We start from the raw sequence: 20,901 nt of genomic DNA, 5'->3' as shown, positions 1-20,901 counted from the left end.
ATGAAATGCAAACCACCATTTCACTCGAAACACTCTGTTCTCTGGATACCTTTAAAAACATTTTATGCACTCTTATGAAAGAAACATGCTGCTGCTTTACATAACCTCCGTATATCGCTGGTATGGTCTATTTGCCTCTTTCATGCTCTACATTTTGCTTTGTTTTTAGGCTTTTATGTATGTGTTTTCATGCGTTTAATGTGCTTTAACCCTTTCATGCATAGTGATCACTTCAGTAGACAGCTATTCTACAGCTGTTCTCTTGTATATTCATGGATTTTATTTAGTTCCATATCAGCCAACACAGTGGGCGCATATGCATTATCCCATACACTGCAATTCATACCATTACTGTAACTTTGCTGTTCTTGATTAACCTGGTGTGCATTAACGTGTTTGAGTGTAAATGAATTGCTTGTTATTGTTATTAGATTGTAGTTTGTATGGGTTTTTTTTGCATATTGTCTCCATAAAGTGAGAAATAACTAATATTGGAGCACAGGTGTCAAACATGCGGCTCGGGGGCCAAATCAAGCCCGCCAAACGGTCCAATTTGGCCCCTGGGATGAATTTGTGAAATGCAGAAATTACACTGACGATATTAACAATCAAGGATGTTAGAATCATTTTAGGTCATTTCAATCTCAAGTGGTCAGAACCACTAAAATACTATCATAATAACCTATAAATAACGAAAACTACAAATTTTTCTCTTTGTTGTAGTATAAAAGAAAGTAAAATTACACAAAAATGTTTACATTTACAGACTAGCCTTTTGCAAAAATGTAAATAACCTGAAATTTCTTAAGAGAAGCATGTGGAATTTTAACAACATTCTGCCTTTTATTAAATGTTTTGTGTATTTGTAGATCCACTGTGATCTGTAAGTCGTGATGCACATATATAAATGGTAAACTAAGATGTAATATTGTTAAAATTGCACTGATTTTTCTTAAGAATTTTCAAGTTCATATTTGTTCATGTTATGTTCAAGTATGGTTCATAGATGTAAACATTTTCATTACGGAATTGAACTGTTTTCACTCAAAAACAGAGAAAAATACTTTGGAGCTGACATTATTTATAAGTTGTTATCCTATTAGTTCTAGTATTTTACTGGCTCGGCCCACTTTAGATCATATTAAGCTGAATGTGGCCCCTGAACTAAAATGAGTTTGACACCCCTGTATTAGAGTATGTTAAAAAGTGACAAAACATCAGATTAGCAGCATTAAAAAAAAATTATTTCATAGTTTTCATTTCATAGTGTATCAGTAAATACATGTTTCTTTGCTTTAAAAATTAAATGCGTGATGTCCAGCTGAGTGGATATTTTTGCAACTCCATGAAAAATAGCTTCATAAAAAAAAAATTCAATCGCATTGTTTTTTTCATGCCTAAAGAGGAATAAAAACACTCAGGAAAAATAACTTGATAAGGGTCAAAAAACGATATTCAAAATGTCTCTGAAAGGACATTTTAGAGACAGTTTGACCCACATTTTTACTTTTAAATTCATTTTTGCTTTAGTTAGACCATAAGGGATCATCCAAAACAAGGAGCTACTTTATAGTGAAATAAACGTTGGAATGGCAATCAATTAAAAGTTCGTTCTCTGACGGGATATTACTGTGTTTTGACCCATTAAGGTTCTCATAATTCATGCATGAAAGGGTTAAACTTGTTATTTAGATAAAAAGTGTTGAATAGATAAGACAAATCAGATAAGAGATGGAAACATGGAGCAAACGTATCCTCTATTTATTGAAATTTCAAAGATTAGAAGAACTAATACTATAGAAGTATACAAATAATTTTAATAATATTTTTGCAATTTTACCTTGGTAAATAAGTTATATGCTTTTTTATTATTGCACTGTTTCCATGAGATAACAAACTGTATCACTTGATATATGCAGCTCTGTGAGAAATTTGTAATCACAATAAACCAAGTCTGAAAAAAACATCCAAATAATTACATGTTGGCATTCAAACGAGAAGAGGACAGGACCCAAATACACAGAGTTTAACAAATCTAAAGAACAAACCACAAAATCTGGGCTGCACAAGAAATCTCAGACACATGTGAGAGGCCCAACATACACTGTAAAAAATGACTGTAGAATTAACACCAAGAAGTTGTAAAATTGCAACATAAAAAAACTGTAAGGGACAATACAATGCAAAGTTGTTCATTTGAAAAGATTTTTGTGTTAATGACTGCATCATATATAGCTGTAGTTTTTACAGGAAGAATATGTGAACAAAACCAGATTTGTATGTAGAAATTATGTATTTCTTTTGTTTTTAGAAAATAAAACTGTAAATTGAAAAACAGTGTGGTGCCGTTTAAATTGTAAGACCATCCATCCATCCATTATCTTCTGCTTTATCGGGGGCCGGGTCGCGGGGGTAACAGTCTAAGCAGGGATGCCCAGACTTCCCTCTCCCCAGACACCTCTTCCAGCTCTTCCGGGGGGACCCCGAGGCGTTCCCAGGCCAGTCGAGAGACATTGTCTCTCCAACGTGTCCTTGGTCTTCCCCGAGGTCTCCTCCTGGTGGGACATGCCCGGAACACCTCCCCAGGGAGGCGTCCAGGAGGCATCCGAAACAGATGCCCGAGCCACCTCAGCTGGCCCCTCTCGACGTGGAGGAGCAGCGGCTCTACTCCGAGCTCCTCCCTGGTGACCGAGCTCCTCACCCTATCCCTAAGGGTGCGCCCAGCCACCCTGCAGAGGAAACTCATTTCGACCGCTTGTATCCGGGATCTTGTCCTTTTGGTCATGACCCACAGCTCATGACCATAGGTGAGGGTAGGAACGTAGATTGACCGGTAAATCGAGAGCTTCACCTCTCGGCTCAGCTCCTTCTTCACCACGACAGATCGATACATTGACCGCATCACTGCAGACGCTGCACCGATCCGTCTGTCAATCTCACGCTCCATCCTTCGCTCACTCGTGAACAAGACCCCGAGATACTTAAACTCTTCCACTTGGGGTAAAGACTCCCCTCCGACCTGGAGAGGGCAGACCACCTTTTTCCAGTCGAGAACCATGGCCTCGGATTTGGAGGTGCTGATCCTCATCCTGCTCGCTTCACACTCGGCAGCAAACCGCCCCAGGGCACGCTGAAGGTCCAGGTTTGATGAGGCCAACAGGACAACGTCATCTGCAAAACGCAGGGATGAAATCCTGTGGTCCCCAAACCGGACCCCCTCCGGCCCCTGGCTGCGCCTAGAAATTCTGTCCATAAAAATTATGAACAGAACCGGTGACAAAGGGCAGCCCTGCCGGAGTCCAACATGCAGTCTGACTTACTGCCGGCAATGAATTGTAAGACCATAATGTTGAAATAACAGTGTATTTGCTTTATATATATATATATATATATATATATATATATATATATATATATATGTATAAAAGTAAACATTTACCAATGTAACATTTTACAACTTGTTGTAAAATTTTCAACTTGTAAACTAATGGGTTGGTAGAGTTGATAGAGTGGCTCGTCCAATAACCAAAGGGTTGGTGGTTTGAATCCTGGCTCCAACTGTCCATATGTTAAAGTGTCCATGGAAGACACTGAACCCTTAATTGTTCCCAGTCGGACCAGGTGGCTTTGGACACCATGAAGGTGTATAAATGTGCTAAATAAGTGCAGTCCATTTACCATTTAAATATAATGTTTAAAATGTTGAATCTACATGTTACTCCGTAAATATGTTTACAGTTAGATGTGTTTTTTACAGTGTTGTTCTGGAAACCCCAGCTGCCAGTTTTTTCCGTAATAACAACAGGATGTTTTTTTACAGTGTACAGACAGATTGGACATCCAAAAGAAAAGAAGGATACAGCACCATCTGTTATAACACACACAGGAACCTCATACTTCAGTAATCTGAGCAGGAGGATGGTATAGTTAAATGCCTCTCTCAGATCCAGGACCACAATGCACCATGAGGCTGGGTTTTTAAAGCACGTTCCATCCACTTAACGTCAGTTCTAACTAAATTACCCATTTTGGACAAAAGTATTGGGACATGTTGAACTGAGGTGTTTCTTTTCTAACAAGGGTCTGGGCAGGGTGACCAAGTGCTTATGAGCCACATATGGGACAAGGAGTGTGTTTGTATGAGACAATGTGGGACACGTAACTGTAATGCTGGAACAAAGCCTAGATTTTTAAACAATGTGCATCTTATTGTCGAGCTTATAAATATGAATAACAACAATTTGATTTGGTTGCACACAGTACACTATTTTTGCACTGGGCATTTATTTTTTACTTTATTTGCACAGGTTTCAACAACTGTTTTTGCTTGTAAAAACAAAACATAAAATCTACTTAAAAAACTCAAAAAAGAAACCTCAAGTTTCAATCATTGTAATTAAATACTTTTAGAAAATCATATTTCTTTTTTTTTTTTTTTTTTTTGAGAACATGTTCTCAACCCTCAAAGGTAAACTAATTTATGTGCAATAAAACATAAAGGCATAACTGACGACATAGAACAGCTGTTTCCACTTCCAGCCAACCTAAACTTACTTGAACGTAGAACTTTTGTGCATCCAAACACAGAACAGTCAAACATTTAGCATTCTAAAACAGTAATAAAAAATAGAATAAGACAAAGTAAATACCCTGTGGAATTTTATCAAAAAACAAATATCTACATAGAGCCAATCAAATGCGGGACATTGTCTCAGTTTGCGGGACGTGGAAAAAATGGTCATAATGCGGTGCAGTCCCGCACAAAGCAGGACACCTGGTCACCCTAGGTCTGGACAACAAAGTAGTTTTATATTGTGATAAATATCATTACATTGTATTGGTTAGTTCTGTTTAATTGTTATCTTTGCTTCCAAAATGCCTCAGAGATGGTTTTGACTTAATTTCTCTCGACATTGATTTTTTTTTTTTTAATCCATGATTATGATTTTAAATGTTCTACCTCTGAATTTCTAAAATATTTTTCGTGCATTGACTGTAAATAATAATTTTCTACTGCAGCTAACCATCTACAATCTTCAGATCTTACTTAGGAAGAAAAATCTCCCATTGAAATTCAAGGAAATATTGATGTTTATGTCTCGACATCTTAGCTGATGTATCCCAATATTTTTGTCCATATATAAACATCAGTATTTCCTTAAGGTTTAATGGGCGGTTTTTCTTCCTATGTTATCACAAACTATATTATGACATTTGTTTCAGTTCCCACTGTGCTGTGCCTCAAACATAGGCATCCATTACTGAAACACACTGTAAAAAAAAATCTGTAATTTGACAGAATTTTCACTGTTTATTTTACAGATTTTTCCTGTATTTTTAAGATACAGGAAAATATCAATGAAATGACAAAAATAGACTGTGATTTTACACGTCAAATGTAAAATAACACCAAAAAAAACTGTAACTGTGAATAACCATAAAATTTCAATTTTTTAAAAGTTTTTTTTTTTCACAGAAAAATACAGTTAAAATACATTTGTAAATGTATCATAATGTCACAAATATTTTTTTTTTCTTTTTATGAGATTAAACTGTTAATTTAAAGTTTAATACTGTAATAAAAAATAATAATAATAAAACGAGATAAAATCACTGACAATTAACCGTAAAAGAAGTATTTGTTCTGTAAGTTTAACAAGACTTGACAAAACATGACAAATATCTTGTGTAACGGGAGGTTTCACAACAAAAATGTTGAATAAATGTATTTTTGTGACTGTATAACAAGTATAAGCACTGATAAACTGTCCAAATACAGTTTTTATCAGTGGATTGTACGACTTAGTCTCATTGAAAATTATATATATATATATATATATATATATATATATATATATATATATATATATATATATATATATATATATATATATATATACATATTTATTTATTTATTTATTTATTTATATATACACACACACATATATGCACATATATACATATATATACACACACACACATATATATATATATATATATATATATATATATATATATATATATATATATATATATATATATATATTTATAGGTAATTTGATCGTTTTAATACATGTAAATATTCTTTATTAAACATTAAAAAGTCAAAAAATATGCAAAATCATTTGTAAAATTAGGGCAAAAAACTGTATTTTGGTTATGTAAAGTTACCATATTTTTATGAGATGGTTATTTTCTTCTATTTAACAGTATCTTTTCAGCAGAATTCCGGCAAAATGCTGCCGGAATAATACTGTTTTTTTTACAGTTTTTTTTTTTTTTTTACAGTGCAGTACCTTAGAAGCCAAAGCGCAAAGATTTGGTAGACTTTGTCCCTGTGTTGACCTGTGAATGCCACATCTAGACCCATCACAGATCACTGATAAAGCCCACATGACCATAGGGACTGAGGAGGCCACACTCTCTATGGTCATCTCCAAACCATCTATAAAAGACTGACACATTTGCATTGATTACTGGTGCTGTCTGATGAGGTTGTTTTAACCCTTTATCAGACAAGTGACTATTTTTGGTTTTTACTAAATAAGGCACTCAGAATATATATCAGTAAGAGATTTAGGATGTTGAACACACTGAACAAGTATTTGAATTGTGGCCCAATAGTTTTTGTTTTGTTTTGTTTTTTTCTAAATCAGTCCAGCTGCTTTTTGTCACCTGGTTCAACTCCAAAAAGCTAAACTCTCTAAAAACACAATTTAAAAAAAATTAAGGAAAATCACCACAACACGGCAAAAATCAGTAAAACCAAACTATTTTTGGTCATTTCCTCACACATTACAGGACAGTGACAGCAACAGTTACAGTGAGGGCAGTGAGGCAACAGTCTTTGGGCCAATGTGGTCTACAGGGTCTGTAAGGTCCACCTCTGCATGAACAGTGAGTGGACCTGCTTTGTTAGGTACCATGAAGTAATGGTACTAATGTAAGGAATGATGTTCAAAGGGATAATGTGGATGTGGACAGGGGTCTGGATCAGCACTTATTTTGTTCTGATGTTCTAAAATACATGTCACTTTCACATTACATGTGTTTTTCTTGTTTGTTTGTATTTTTTAAATATACATATATGTACTTCTTGGATTTTTCTTTTTTTTTCCACTTATGAGAAAGGAACCAAATATGGTAACTTCATTGACCTTGATTTTCTACATGACAATAACAAATTTTGAAAAAATTCACAAAAGCAATAAAGTTTTGCTATGTCCTGGAATAACACACCATGGTTGAAATGTTGAATTTCAGAGTGTTTCTATGAGTGAACCATAAAGGGTTAAAGTCATCTTTTATCCCCAGGACTCTTCTCTGTCTGCATCAATGAAATAAGATAAGAAAAGACATGCCTTTATTAGTCCCACAAGGGAAATTCCAGGTTTACAGCAGCAAAGTACAAAAGCACACAAGAGCAAAAGAGGTGCAAAATCAAAACAAAGACAAATCAAAAAAGCTAAATATACACTCACAGTCAATGAAAACTTTGAGACCATATTTTTCGACATAATTTTTATTTTGAAACCCTAAACTGGAATTTTTTCTTATGAATCATTTGTTAAGGATATTGGCATACAGAAACAAAAATCTAAAGTTTCAAGAATAATTTCAAAACAAAAAACTTAAAAGAAAATGGCACCTGCCAAACACAAAGTCACAACAGTAGCGGTCCTGGTCGGGGGTTGTCACTCTCTCTTGCCCTGGATGCGGTCTATGGTCAACAGAGCCTGTGGTGTTGTGGCGTTCAACCAGGTTTCTGATTGTGGGTTGGGAACACCTCATACGCCTGGCTATACCACTGTAGCTCAAACCGGCCTCCACCATACCCAGTGCCCGGAGACGTTGTTGATAGACGTGGCATGATGCCGTTCACTGGACTAACAATGGTGGCCTTTTTCGGGCCTTTATTTAGGCCTTCAAAACCAATCCTCAATGTGTGCAGATACCCACTGAGTATTGCTCAATGTGTATTTGGTCCACTTTTGCAAAGAGACCAACCCATGTGCAATGAATCGTGACAACATGACAACTCATCATTATCTCAATTACCCGAGCACTAAGTCATCAATAAATCCACAATGAATAATTACAACCCCCCCTACAAGTACAAATATGCAGACATTTCGACCTCAAAGTTTCTATTGACTGTCAGTATAGAATTTACAGCCGTGCACATGCTGATCATGCTACAGGTTGGATTGGGATACAGTTTATTGCACAGTTTATTGCTCAAAATTATTTGGAAATGATCTTTGATAACTGTAGTTTTATGCATCTTACATATGCAGACCATATGTTTTTTTTATTGCCTCTCTTCCATAAAATGATGATAGATCTGATTATGTCCAATACTGTTTCATACTAAAATAATAATTTAAGGCCAGTTCATTGTTCATCAGTGTTAGAAATAAAAAAGAAACAAATTTTAAGCCAAACAGACCCAATTGTCCATTATTTTAAACATTTAGGATCACAGGTGATGCTGATTTTAGATGTAAGAAAGGAAACTGAAGGGTTGTGGGGTCAGCCCTGATATGTTGGAAAAGCTCTGTCGCTCTGATGGAGAGTTTGGCGCTCACCAGAAGTGGGGAGTCAGGAGGAAAGATAAATGTCTGCCAACAAAAGCCACTTGATGATTTTCACAGCAGGGGCGTTCACAGAAAAGCCCTGCCACTTATTAATGACAACACACATCCACTCCACACGGAGTTTGAGCTGGTCTGCTCGAAGCATCGCTGAAGAGGAGAGAGCTTCTGTCAAAGAAAAAAGGACGAATTAATCCCAAATGCAAGTAATGCATGTAATCAACCATCTACAGTAAACTGAATCATGTGACTGTTCAATGTACGACAGCTGTTGTTTGGCAGCATTTCATAAAACATCCATATTTTAATCCAGGGGTGTCAAACTCATTTCAGTTCAGGGGCCACATTCAGCCTAATGTGACCTAAAGTGGGCCGGACCAGTAAAATAATATAAATGACAGGATAAGAACTCTAGAGTGAAAAAAAGTAAAACTCTGTAATGAAAATGTTGAAATCTATGAATTGTACCCGAAAAAATATCAACAACCTGTAAATTCTTAAGAAAAATAAATGCAATTTTAACAATTTTACACCTTAGTTTATCATTTAAACATGTGAATCACAATTTAGAGGTCACAGTGGATCTACAAATTCACAAAACATTTAATAACAAGGAGAATATTATTAAAATTCCACATACTTCTCTTAAGAGATTTTAGATTATTCACATTTTTTTTTTTCTAAAAGACTAGTCTGTAAATGTAAATATTCTTGTGTAATGTAACTTTTTTTTTACACTAAAACAAAGAGAAAAAATTATAGTTTCATTATTTATAGGTTATTATGATAGTATTTTACTGTGTGATCCACTTTAGATTGAATTGGCCTAAAAAAAAATTAACATTCTTCATTGTTAATATCTTCAGTGTAATTTTTGCGTTTCACAAATTCATCCCAGGGGCCGGACTGGACCCTTTGGCAGGCTGGATTTGGCTCCCGGGCTGCATGTTTGACACCTGTGTTCTATTCTATTCTATTCTATTCTATTCTATTCTATTCTATTCTATTCTATTCTATTCTGTATTTTTTGTTGTGTCTGTATTTTTACTTGAGTGAAGAACATGTGTACTGTTGTCACCTCTACATTTACTGAAACGCCACCTACTGGTGTAAAATCAATAAGCAGAGTTTCACTACAATAAATTGGTCATTTCATTTATTTAGTGAATTGATTGTGGATGACTCATTTCTTGGCTACTAGATTCTGTGGTCAAAAATAAAATAAAATAAAATAAAATAAAAAATACACTTCTGCATACCCAGATCCAGATAAGTAGAAGAAAATGAATGACTGTATGGTTGAATTTACAATAAACATCATAATTGTAACATTGCATCCTCCTGTTGACTGGTTGGTCATCTGAGGTAAAACAGTTTTTTGTTTTTTTTTATACATATATCTTTGTATGATAATTCTTTACAATGTAAAGAGACAATGTAAACAAATAAAACTCACAGATCACAAAAGACTAATCTAAACATATAACATTTATGTCTTTAGCCACCTCGCAAGAATCCACAGAAGCATCAGTAAGGCTCGGCCTCAGCATCAGATTCACCGCAGGATGCAGACGTAGAAAGATGTACATTTTTAAGGAACAGAACAAACACGTTTTCAGCTTTTCTGTTGTTTTTTCAAGTTTTTTCAAGTTCAAGGATGTGAATGGGGAGGAGTGTGTGTGTACGAGTATGTGCATGTGTGTGAGAATATATAACTGTCCGGTCACCATGGCAACCACAGCATCCCCACACTCTTCTCTGCATGTGTGAAGGCCATTCGCAGAAGCGTTCACGTGTTGCTGCTGACGGAACTCATTATTCAATCCCACTGCCTCTGCTCACAGTGGAGACCAGGTGGTTCACTGGAAGGGTGTGTGTGTGTGTGTGTGTGTGTGTGTGTGTGTGTGTGTGTGTGTGTGCGCGTGTGCATGTGTGTTCTGTCTTTACTGAATGGTTTTTTTTGAGCCACGTGCTGCTCCTGCTGATGCTGATGTGGACAGATGCAATGTACCCTGTGGAAATTGATAGTCTCAGTTATACAACGCTTGTGTTTGATCAGTGGACGATAAGGAGCAACACAGAGAAACAGAATAGAGCAGACGGCCCATCAATCACAGTTAAGAAATACACACCAGAACATGATAAATATTAGGTCTGATTAAGTGTCAAATTCACATCACACTTAACTTCAGTATTCTAATATTATACAAAACATAGATAGATAGATAGATAGATAGATAGATAGATAGATAGATAGATAGATAGATAGATAGATAGATAGATAGATAGATAGATAGATAGATAGATAGATAGATAGATAGATAGATAGATAGATAGATAGATAGATAGATAGATAGATAGATAGATAGATAGATAGATAGATAGATAGATAGATAGATAGATAGATAGATAGAGTTGAAATAGGAAAGAGAAAGGTAAACAAAAGTAAAGTAACAGACCAACAAATAACAGATCCAACTTTATGTTAATGAAATCACTTTTAACCCATAAAGACCCAGTGCTACTTTTTTTATCAGTTCCCAAATTAATTTTTCTCTATATTTAACCTTTTTGCAATTTTTTTTTTTTTTTTTTTTCAATGAAAATCAAGTATTTTCCTATATTTAATTCACTGATCATGTAGATCACAGGTGTTAAACATGCGGCCTGGGGGCCAAAACTGGCCCGCCAAAGGTTCCAATCTGGCCCGGATGAATTTGCAAAGTGCAAGTTAGGGCATCAAACTCAAAAATAATATCATAATAACCTATAAATAATGACAACACCAATTTTTTCTCTTTGATTTAGTGCAAAAAACATTAAATTATAAAAATGTTTACATTGACAAATTATCATTTAACAATAAAATGTGAATAACCTGAAATGTCTGAAGTAAATTGAGGGCAATTTTAACAATATTCTGCCTATTACTGAATGTTTTGTGCCTTTGTATAATCAGATCTGTAATGCATACGTATAAATGATAAAGTCGAGACAGACTACAGGATGGGGAAGCAAAATTTACAATGAACATTTAGTTGTTTTTTCTCAGCAGGCACTACGTCAATTGTTTTGAAACCAAACATATATTGATGTCATAATCATACCTAACACTATTATCCATACCTTTTCAGAAACTTTTGCCCATACGAGTAATCAGGAAAGCAAACGTCAAAGAGTGTGTGATTTGCTGAATGCACTCGTCACACCAAAGGAGATTTCAAAAATAGTTGGAGTGTCCATAAAGACTGTTTATAATGGAAAGAAGAGAATGACTATGAGCAAAACCACTACGAGAAAGTCTGGAAGATCCTATTAAAGAAGAATGGGAGAAGTTGTCACCCGAATATTTGAGGAACACTTGCGCAAGTTTCAGGAAGCGTGTGAAGGCAGTTATTGAGAAAGAAGGAGGACACATAGAATAAAAACATTTTCTATGATGTAAATTTTCTTGTGGCAAATAAATTCTCATGACTTTCAATAAACTAATTGGTCATACACTGTCTTTCAATCCCTGCCTCAAAATATTGTAAATTTTGCTTCCCTACCCTGTACTGATAAAATTGTAATCACATTTCTTAACAAATTTCTTTTTTTTTTCAGGTTATTCACATCATTTTTGTTTGGATAGTTTGTAAATGTAAATATTGGCATAATTGAATGTTATTTTTTGCGCTAAAATAATTTGGAGTTGTCATTATTTATTGGCTATCATGCTATTATTTTACTGGCCCGGCCCACTTCAGATGAAATTGGGCTGAATGTGAAGAAAATGAGTTTGACACCCCTGATGTAGATGTTCATAAAAGCTCAGAATTAAAGTTTGAAGGTTATTATGTCAAAAACAGAGAAAACTGAAGAAAAAGTGACTTTTTCTGTAAAATATATCATTAACTGAACATAAAAATCGAAGAAACCACTCAAAGTTCTTTGGAGGGGGAACCAGGATCTGGACTCAAGTGGACATTAACCCAGTTTGCATGACTGAACTGGGAAAATAGGTCCATGTATGTGCAAAAAAACAGTCATCAATTCATGGTGTTTGAAACAGTATGTAAGTTGTGTTCCACTGTCTACTCTATAGAAAAGGTCATTTAATTTAAAATGTTCTAAAAAAGGAAAGAAAGAACAGTGGTGGCTGAGTGTGTTTGTAGAAACTCCTTGGTTTATTGTGGTGTTTGTGGGACATGGGATTTGTGGTCTAGTATGTGTCATGTGTGAGTTTAGAAGACGTATAATTACTACAGGGCAGGGACGTGCGGTGAGGTTTATGGCTGGTGAGGCACTGACTTTTCTTGAGTCAGATTTACAATTGTAAGAACTGAAAAGAGCATCTAATTTCACTATTCATCTAACAGCATGCAACTGGTAATGCTTCATATCTCATCAGCATTCCACTTTCAGTTACACTTACACCAACACAATCATATACGCAGGAACATTTTTGTCCTAAAAAGAACGTGTCTTTTATAGAAATGGATAGAGCACCCTTCTTGTGTCTAAGCCAGGGGTGTCAAACTCATTTTAGTTCAGGGGCCATATTCAGCTACATTTGATCTGAAGTGGGCCAGACCAGAAAAAGAATAACATAATAATATATAAATAATGACAATTCCAAGTTTTTGTGTTTGTTTTAGTGTAAAAAAAACCCCATTAAATTATGAAAAATCTACAAAGACACTAAACACTGAGGAACAGGCAGAAAAATTGTTAAAATTGTGCTTAATTTTCAACAGACATTTCAGGTTGTTCATATTTGTTCAGGTTATTCACATTTTATTGTTACAGGATAGTTTGTAAATGTAAATATTTTCATAATTTAATGTTATTTTTTGCACTAAAACAAAGAAAAAAAATCTAAGTTGTTAATTCTAGATCTTTTTTTTTTTTGCTTAATTCAAGATTTTTTTACTTAATTGAAGATTTTTTTTTTTTTTGGCTTAATTGAAGATTTTTTTTTTTTTACTTAATTGAAGATTTTTTTGTCTTAATTGAAGATTTTTTTTTTGCTTAATTCAAGATTTTTTTTACTTAATTGACAATATTTTTTGGCTTAATTGAAGATTTTTTTTAACTTAATTGAAGATTTTTTTGGGCTTAATTCATGATTTTTTTGCTAAATTTGAGATTTTTTTGGGCTTAATTGAAGATTTTTTTTTTTTTTTTTTTCGCTTAATTCAAGATTTTTTGCTAAATTTGAGGGTTTTTTTTGGCTTAATTGAAGATTTTTTTTTTTTTTTTTTTCTTAATTGAAGATTTTTTTTTTTTTTTTTTTTTGTCTTAATTCAAGATTTTTTCCGTAATTCAAGCTAACTTTTTTTTGCTTAATTCAATTCAAGACTGTGGAATTTTTGCACTCGGCAAAAACATCCCAGGGGCCGAACTGGACCCTTTGGCGGGCCGGTTTTGGCTCCCGGGCCGCATGTTTGACACCCCTGGTCTAAGCAATTCATATTTACTGTAAACAAATTAAAGTATAGAGATGTGTGCAGCACATATTTAATTTTAACCTTCAGTAAAAATTTTCTGTTATTTTTCAGACTTTAAGTTCTGGTGCTTTCATCAGTTTTAATAAAGGTTATGTTGTGATCTGATTTATTCATGTTCTGCGAATTATTGTCAGAAGGAGTCAACATAAGATGGGGTAAATTTTTAACAAAAATTTATACTTTTAAATTAAAAATATACTTTCATTAACCCAACAGGTTGTCTATCAAAATGATAAGAAAAAAATTCTTTTAGGCCAAGAATATAGTTATCAAATACTTGAAATTTTTTCTACTTACTCCCATCTTTTTTTTAAACAACAAAACCTTAAAACCATTTTTGGCCTTACCTTTACTTATACTGTAGATGAAGTCCATGCGCTGATCCTTCTCCACGAAAAGTTCTATGATTTGGTTGTAAAAGTCTTCCTTATTTTCTCTTAGTTTTAAGAGTCTCTTTGCCTCAGTGGAGATTATGGCCAAAGAAGAAAGACGTTACCACGAAATGCTAGCTCCTGTTTGGCTAGGAAACAGGTTGCATTAATAAGGTCTTTTAAAATCTCTCGGTTTTCCCTCACCTTAGCGTTGTGGATGCTAATGTTTAGTCTCCGACAGGGTTTATTTAACTCTCAAAATCCTGGAGCTCTTTTTGCAGTGACTTCCACATTCATGTTTCTCTACATCTACCCTTTTCTATATGATTTATCACTATTTATTATTTTATCCTCCTAAAAATCAGCTATTTTCCCATAAATACCGATCAGCCATAACTTTATGTGGCTCAGATCCATACTCTTGTCCATTTTACTGTGATACCACTTTGCCTGTCAGAGTCAGACTGTTACTGCTGATCAGTGCATACATTATATGGACAAAAGTATTGGGACACATTGAAGTGGTGTTTCTTTTCTAACAGGAGTCTGGTATACAAACCAATAATGACAAATATTATAATATAGTTTTATATTATGGTAAGTATCATTGAATTGCATTGGTTAGTTTTGTTTAAGTTGTTATATTTGCTTCCAAATGCCTCAGAAATGTTTTTTCTTTCTTTCTTTTTCTTTCTCTTTCTTTCTTTCTTTCTTTCTTTAACCTTAATTTAACCAGTTAAGTTAGTTTAGAACTGATTGTCATTTACAATTTAAAAAAATAAATAAATAAATAATTTCTGTCAACACTGATTTTCTTTTATATGTTCTACTTCTAAATTTCTCAAATAGGTTTCATGCTCTGACTGTAAATAATAATTTTCTACCACAACTAACCATCTACTTTCTTCAAATTTCAATTAGAAAGAAAAATTTCCTATTAAACTTTAAGGAAATATTGATTTATTTATGAATTATATGGACAAAAATATTAGGACACATCATGGCTACAGCTGAAGGTTTCCTGATTATGCTAATTGGCGATAAAAAACATCAATATTTCCTAAAGTTTAATGGAAGATTTTTCTTATCCTTTATCTAATTTACCAACCATATTCATACAGGCTCAAAGTAATTTTAAAGGTTATTAGCACCTTGACCCGTGGGGGACCAGGGATTCTAGATGTGGTAGTTTTTATGCTGGGGAGAGCTGATTTATGGGAAAAGATCTTCCACCTGACTGCAGGAACAAGCTTCTACAGTGTCTGTCATTATTCAGATTACATGGGTTTTACTGGTGAATCAGTGTTGCAGAAGATGACGGTGTTCCTACATTCACTATGGAACTTATGAACGTCCAAAATGAGTCATATCTGATGTTGCATAAAAGCTGAGGAAATGCATTTTAACCAAATTAAAATAACTGTTCATGAACACAAGTAAAGCCTTGTTCTAGGTTCTTTTTCCATAAAATGAATGTTTTTAACTGTAATAAATTAGCCCTGATGTTCAATGCAGGCATATGTTTGTATTCTTATTGGTCTTACTATCTGTGTTTTTCATTTTCTTAAATTTGTCTTTTTCAGTTTTCATTTCTCCGGGTTGTTCACTGTTCATATGCTTATTTTATGGAATATTAAAAAAAAAAAAAAAAAAAAAAAAAAGTTGCTGCTCTTTTTTGAAATGTGTTCTTTAAGTGAGTTCATGACAGGACAAAATGCTTTAGATTCGTAGTTTTAAATATTATTTTCCGATAGCAGACTCATAATAATTTAGGAATTCATATCTATTTTGATTTCCATGTGAATTTAATTTGTCTTTGACTTTAGTTTTTGTTTTCAGTTTAGTAAAGAGCTCCAAAAGTCAGATTAGTTGTATTGATATTTTTGAGAAATTAACTTGTTTTATTTTGTTCAAGCACTAGTTTTTGTGGGGGTATTTAGGAGCTGAAGCTGAAAAAGGTAAAATGAAGAACGCATGACATTAAATGTGATTCATAAAACTATTGTTTATTTAAAGTCCCGCATCAAAACATCTATTCCTATCTTTTATAGTTTGTTTATTTTTTATTTGGTTTTAAGGTGTTATACAGTTGCTTTTATTATTTTAGTTAACACAGTTATGTTTTTACAGTAAGTTTTGGTTTTCATTAAATACAATAGCCCTGTTTCTTAGTGACAGAGAAATAAGGAATGAGCATCAGCATTTATTTTGGATGGTAACTTGTGTAATGTCTCATGAGAAGTCAGAGTGAAATAGAATAGAGGCACCACAAGGTGGCGATTTGGAGCGTGGAGCTGTTGACTGATGTAAACACACAACTTTTACTTTAACCCTTTCATGCATAGTGGTCACTACAGTGGACAGCTGTTCTCTTGTATATTCATGGATTTAGTTGTTTTAGTTCCATATCAGCCAACACAGTGGACACTGGCAAAAATCTAACTCTGACCAAGTTTATTTTTCTCATTTCTAGTCCAAATATCTCATCACACTTAAAATAAGACATAATCACCTAAAGAGTAACTTTTCAGTGAGATATAAGAACTGATTTTTAGACAATAGATCTGGAAAATCTTATTTCAAGTAATCTTAGCCAGATAATTTTCACTTGTTCCACTATCAGATTTTTTTTTGCTTGAATTAAACAAAAGAATGTTACGCTGTAGGTGATTCTGTCTTATTTTAAGTGTGATAAGATCTTTTGACTAGAAACGAGAAAAATACAAAATAAAATTTACATTTTTGCAGTGCATGCACCATCCCATACACTGCAATTCATACTATTACTCTAACTTTGCTGTTCTCGATAAACCTGATCTGAACTAACATGTTTGAGTGTGAATCAGTTGCTTGTTATTGTTATTAAACTGTAATTAACAGGGTTTTTAATTTGTTGTTGTTGTTGTTGTTGTTTTTGTTTTTTGCATATTATCTCCATGAAGTGAGTAATGACTAGTATTAGTGTATGTTAAAATGTGAGAAAACATCAGATTATCTGCATTAAAAATGTGTTTATTTCATAGTTTTCACACAGTTTATCAGTAAATATGTTTCTTTGCTTCAAAAATTAAATGCATGGTGTCCAGCTGAGTGAACATTTTTGCAAGTCCATGAAAAATGGGTTCATAAAAATAATTTCAATCACATTGGGTTTTTTTAATGCCTCGAGGAATAAAAACACTCACAAATAAAAATCTTGATTAAGGCTCTTATAATTCTATAATTCATGCAAGAAAGGGTTAAATGTCACTTTATATCAGATTTAACCATTTTCCTCAGAGTCATGTGTTCAGAAGTAATGATGTTTTTCCATCCTTTCTCAAATAATGAACAGATAGATGATGATGATGATGATGATGATGATGATGATGATGATGATGATGATGATGATGATGATGAGAATGGGAACTGAGTATAAGTGATAAAACTGATGTATTCAACCAGTATAAATGATAATGTTGGTGTCAGATTTAACACAAAACTCTGTTAAAATTAGAACTGAATTCAATCAAGAATCCTTCAGTAAAGTTTGATTCTATGTAGAGAGGACAGAAGTATGTCCACTACTACAGGTTAGATAACAGGTGTAAGACGACATCTGTCCCCTCAGTCAGTCCACCTGTGAACACACTGTTCCAAAACAAGATGACTAGATAATAACAGATCCGTATCAGCTGAATACATACATTTAAAAGATTAAAAACAACTGTTTGTATTTCAATTACATTTGGATCTTTAACTCTGTAAAACCTGACACATCCAAAACTAGCCACAAATTTCTGTTTTTTTGGACTTCAGATATTTATTAGACCCTTTAATAATATCCAAACAAAACATTTTGTCATATAACTTTGCTTATGGTATATTTTTGTATCACATTTGATAAATTAGACGTTTTTATAAATCAGGTCATATACGTGCAGTGTTAAATTTCATACACACATTTTTTAATACAATTTAACTTTATTATAAACAATCACTTATCAAGTAACAATGCAATGTTTCAACATATGAAGTACTTATTTTAAAAAAAAAAGACTGACAATGTTTCTTCCAATCACTTTCAGCGATACCTGGCAAAACACTGCAGCCTGACCCTTCGATAGGTATCTTCGGTGTAGTTTGTGATGAGCTAAACATGTCTCATCTCCACAAAAATGCAATTGCTTTTGCATCGTTGCATACCTGCTGTCTGATATGACTGAACCGGAAGGGGAAGAACCCTCCTGCCTATGCTCATTGGATTAGAGAGGTGATGTTGGGGGTGGACCTGGAAAAAATTAGGTATACAGGCCATGGGTTGGAGGATAAATATGACAGAACCTGGAACAGTTCACAACTCACATCAAGAACCTGCCTTTTGTCTGATTCCTTGTTTTTATTTAATGTATGTTTCTTTCTTCTTCACTCTTTTACTGCCATCCTAGTCCTCTCAATGCCCACAGTCCGACTGCTGGGATGTTTTTTCTTATGCCAGAGGTCCAGAATGTTGGTGATATGACCGGAATGAACAACACAGATTGGTTTGAGTCTTTTTTTTCCCTTTTGGTGTTCTGTTTGTCCATTTGAAATGTGCGTTTATATGAATGTATTTGTGGGAATGCCACCTGGATTGGGGGGGGGGGGGGGGGGGGGGGGGGCAAGTTCACAAATTGTGTAAGAAATGCCTTAATGATGTAACTGTTATGGAAAAATGACAAATAAAGTTGTTTAAAAAAAAGACTGACAATGTAAATGTTCTTCTTAATCTAACTTTTAGAAAATTACTTAAAGACCTTCCTGCAAAAAGTGTGTGGATGATTTAATGACAGCGGCTATATTGTAAAAAAAAAAAAAAAAAAAAAAAAAAAAAAAAAGAAAAGAAAGGAAATGAAAGGGGGGGGGGGGGGGGGGGGGAGCCTTTCCACTGGCTTCAGTATGATGATACTCCACCAGGGGGCAGAAAACAGATATCAGGTCACATACAACAGGTTTTTAAGACAAGTTTTGATCTTATTGAAGTCTCAGAATGTGGTGTAGCAAATACGATACAAATGGTTTTATAGGGTTAAAGACTTAGAACTATTTTTGTGGCAATTTCTAAGTGATTTTTTCCCACTACATCCAAACTTTCCTGGGTGATTTATTTATTATTATATCATCATCTGCATTTTGCACATTTCAGTGAAAATCTGGCATTTTTCTATATTTAACCCTTTCATGCATGAATTATGAGAGCCTTATTTAGCCTTATGAGAGCCTTATTTTATTTTATTTTTTTTTTCCTAAGTGTTTTCATTCCTGTAGGCATTGAAAAAACAATGCGATTGACATTTTTTTTATCTATTTTTCATGGAGTTGCAAAAATGTCCTTTCAGCTGGACACCATGTATTTAATTTTCGAAATGAACAAACGTATTTATTGATATACTGTGTGAAAACTATGAAATAAACACATTTTTAATGCAGCTAATCTAATGTTTTCTCACATTTTAACATACTCTAATACTGGTCATTACTCACTCCATGGAGATAATATGCAAAAAAAGAAAGCTGTTTGTTTAACCCATAAAAACCCAGTGCTACTTTAGTCATCATTTTGTTTAAAAAAAAAAAAAGCTGTTAATTACAGTCTAATAACAACCACGAGCAACTGATTTACACTCAAACATGTCAGTGCAGATCAAGTTTATGAAGAACAGCAAAGTTATAGTAATTATTTGAACTGCAGTGTATGGGATGATGCATGAGCGTCCACTGTGTTAGCAGATATGGAACTAAAATAACAAAATCCATGAATAAAACAACAACTGTAAAACAGCTGTCCACTGTAGTGACCACTGTGGATGAAAGGGTTAATTTACTAATCATGTAGATGTTCATAAAAGCTCAGACAAAAAAAATACCATAAAAAAATATCATTGACTGAACCTAAGAACAGCTGCTATGGGTTTTATCAGTGAAGCAGAAAAAACGAACAAAAAACAGAATCCAGAATATTGTGGTGTTTCCATGTTCAGTACGGAGCCTCTGAATGTCCAAAAAAGACAGACCTGATGGTGCAGAAAAGATGACAAATCCCATTTTAGGTCAATTATTTCAAAGTCTCGTTCAGATAAGTGATTCTAAAGTTAATAGATGTTTTAGATCAGCAGATTCTCTTGGTCGCTGGCAGCTGTTTAAGTCTTAAATGGTTAAATCATAGCAGATGAATTATATAACAGCACTTCATTTCTATGGGTGCACTCAGGTCTATTTAATTATGAACATGTTGCAACTCTATGTGCTTTCTGTATGACAGTAGTGTTGTTTTTTACTTTTCTATGGTATGTTTTATCTGCTTTATTTTGGGCTGTTTGTTTGTTTCCTATAGGTTTCTTACATCGTTTACGAATGTCTGATGATTCTCCATTAACTAAACCTTTATTAAACTAACAGAACTGACATAATTTAACTGAGGTCTGATGT

The sequence above is a fragment of the Sphaeramia orbicularis genome, chromosome 21 (genome assembly GCF_902148855.1).
Source record: "Sphaeramia orbicularis chromosome 21, fSphaOr1.1, whole genome shotgun sequence".
Taxonomy (NCBI): domain Eukaryota; kingdom Metazoa; phylum Chordata; class Actinopteri; order Kurtiformes; family Apogonidae; genus Sphaeramia; species Sphaeramia orbicularis.
The sequence above is the reverse complement of the archived record's forward strand: the minus strand, read 5'-3'. Positions refer to the sequence as shown.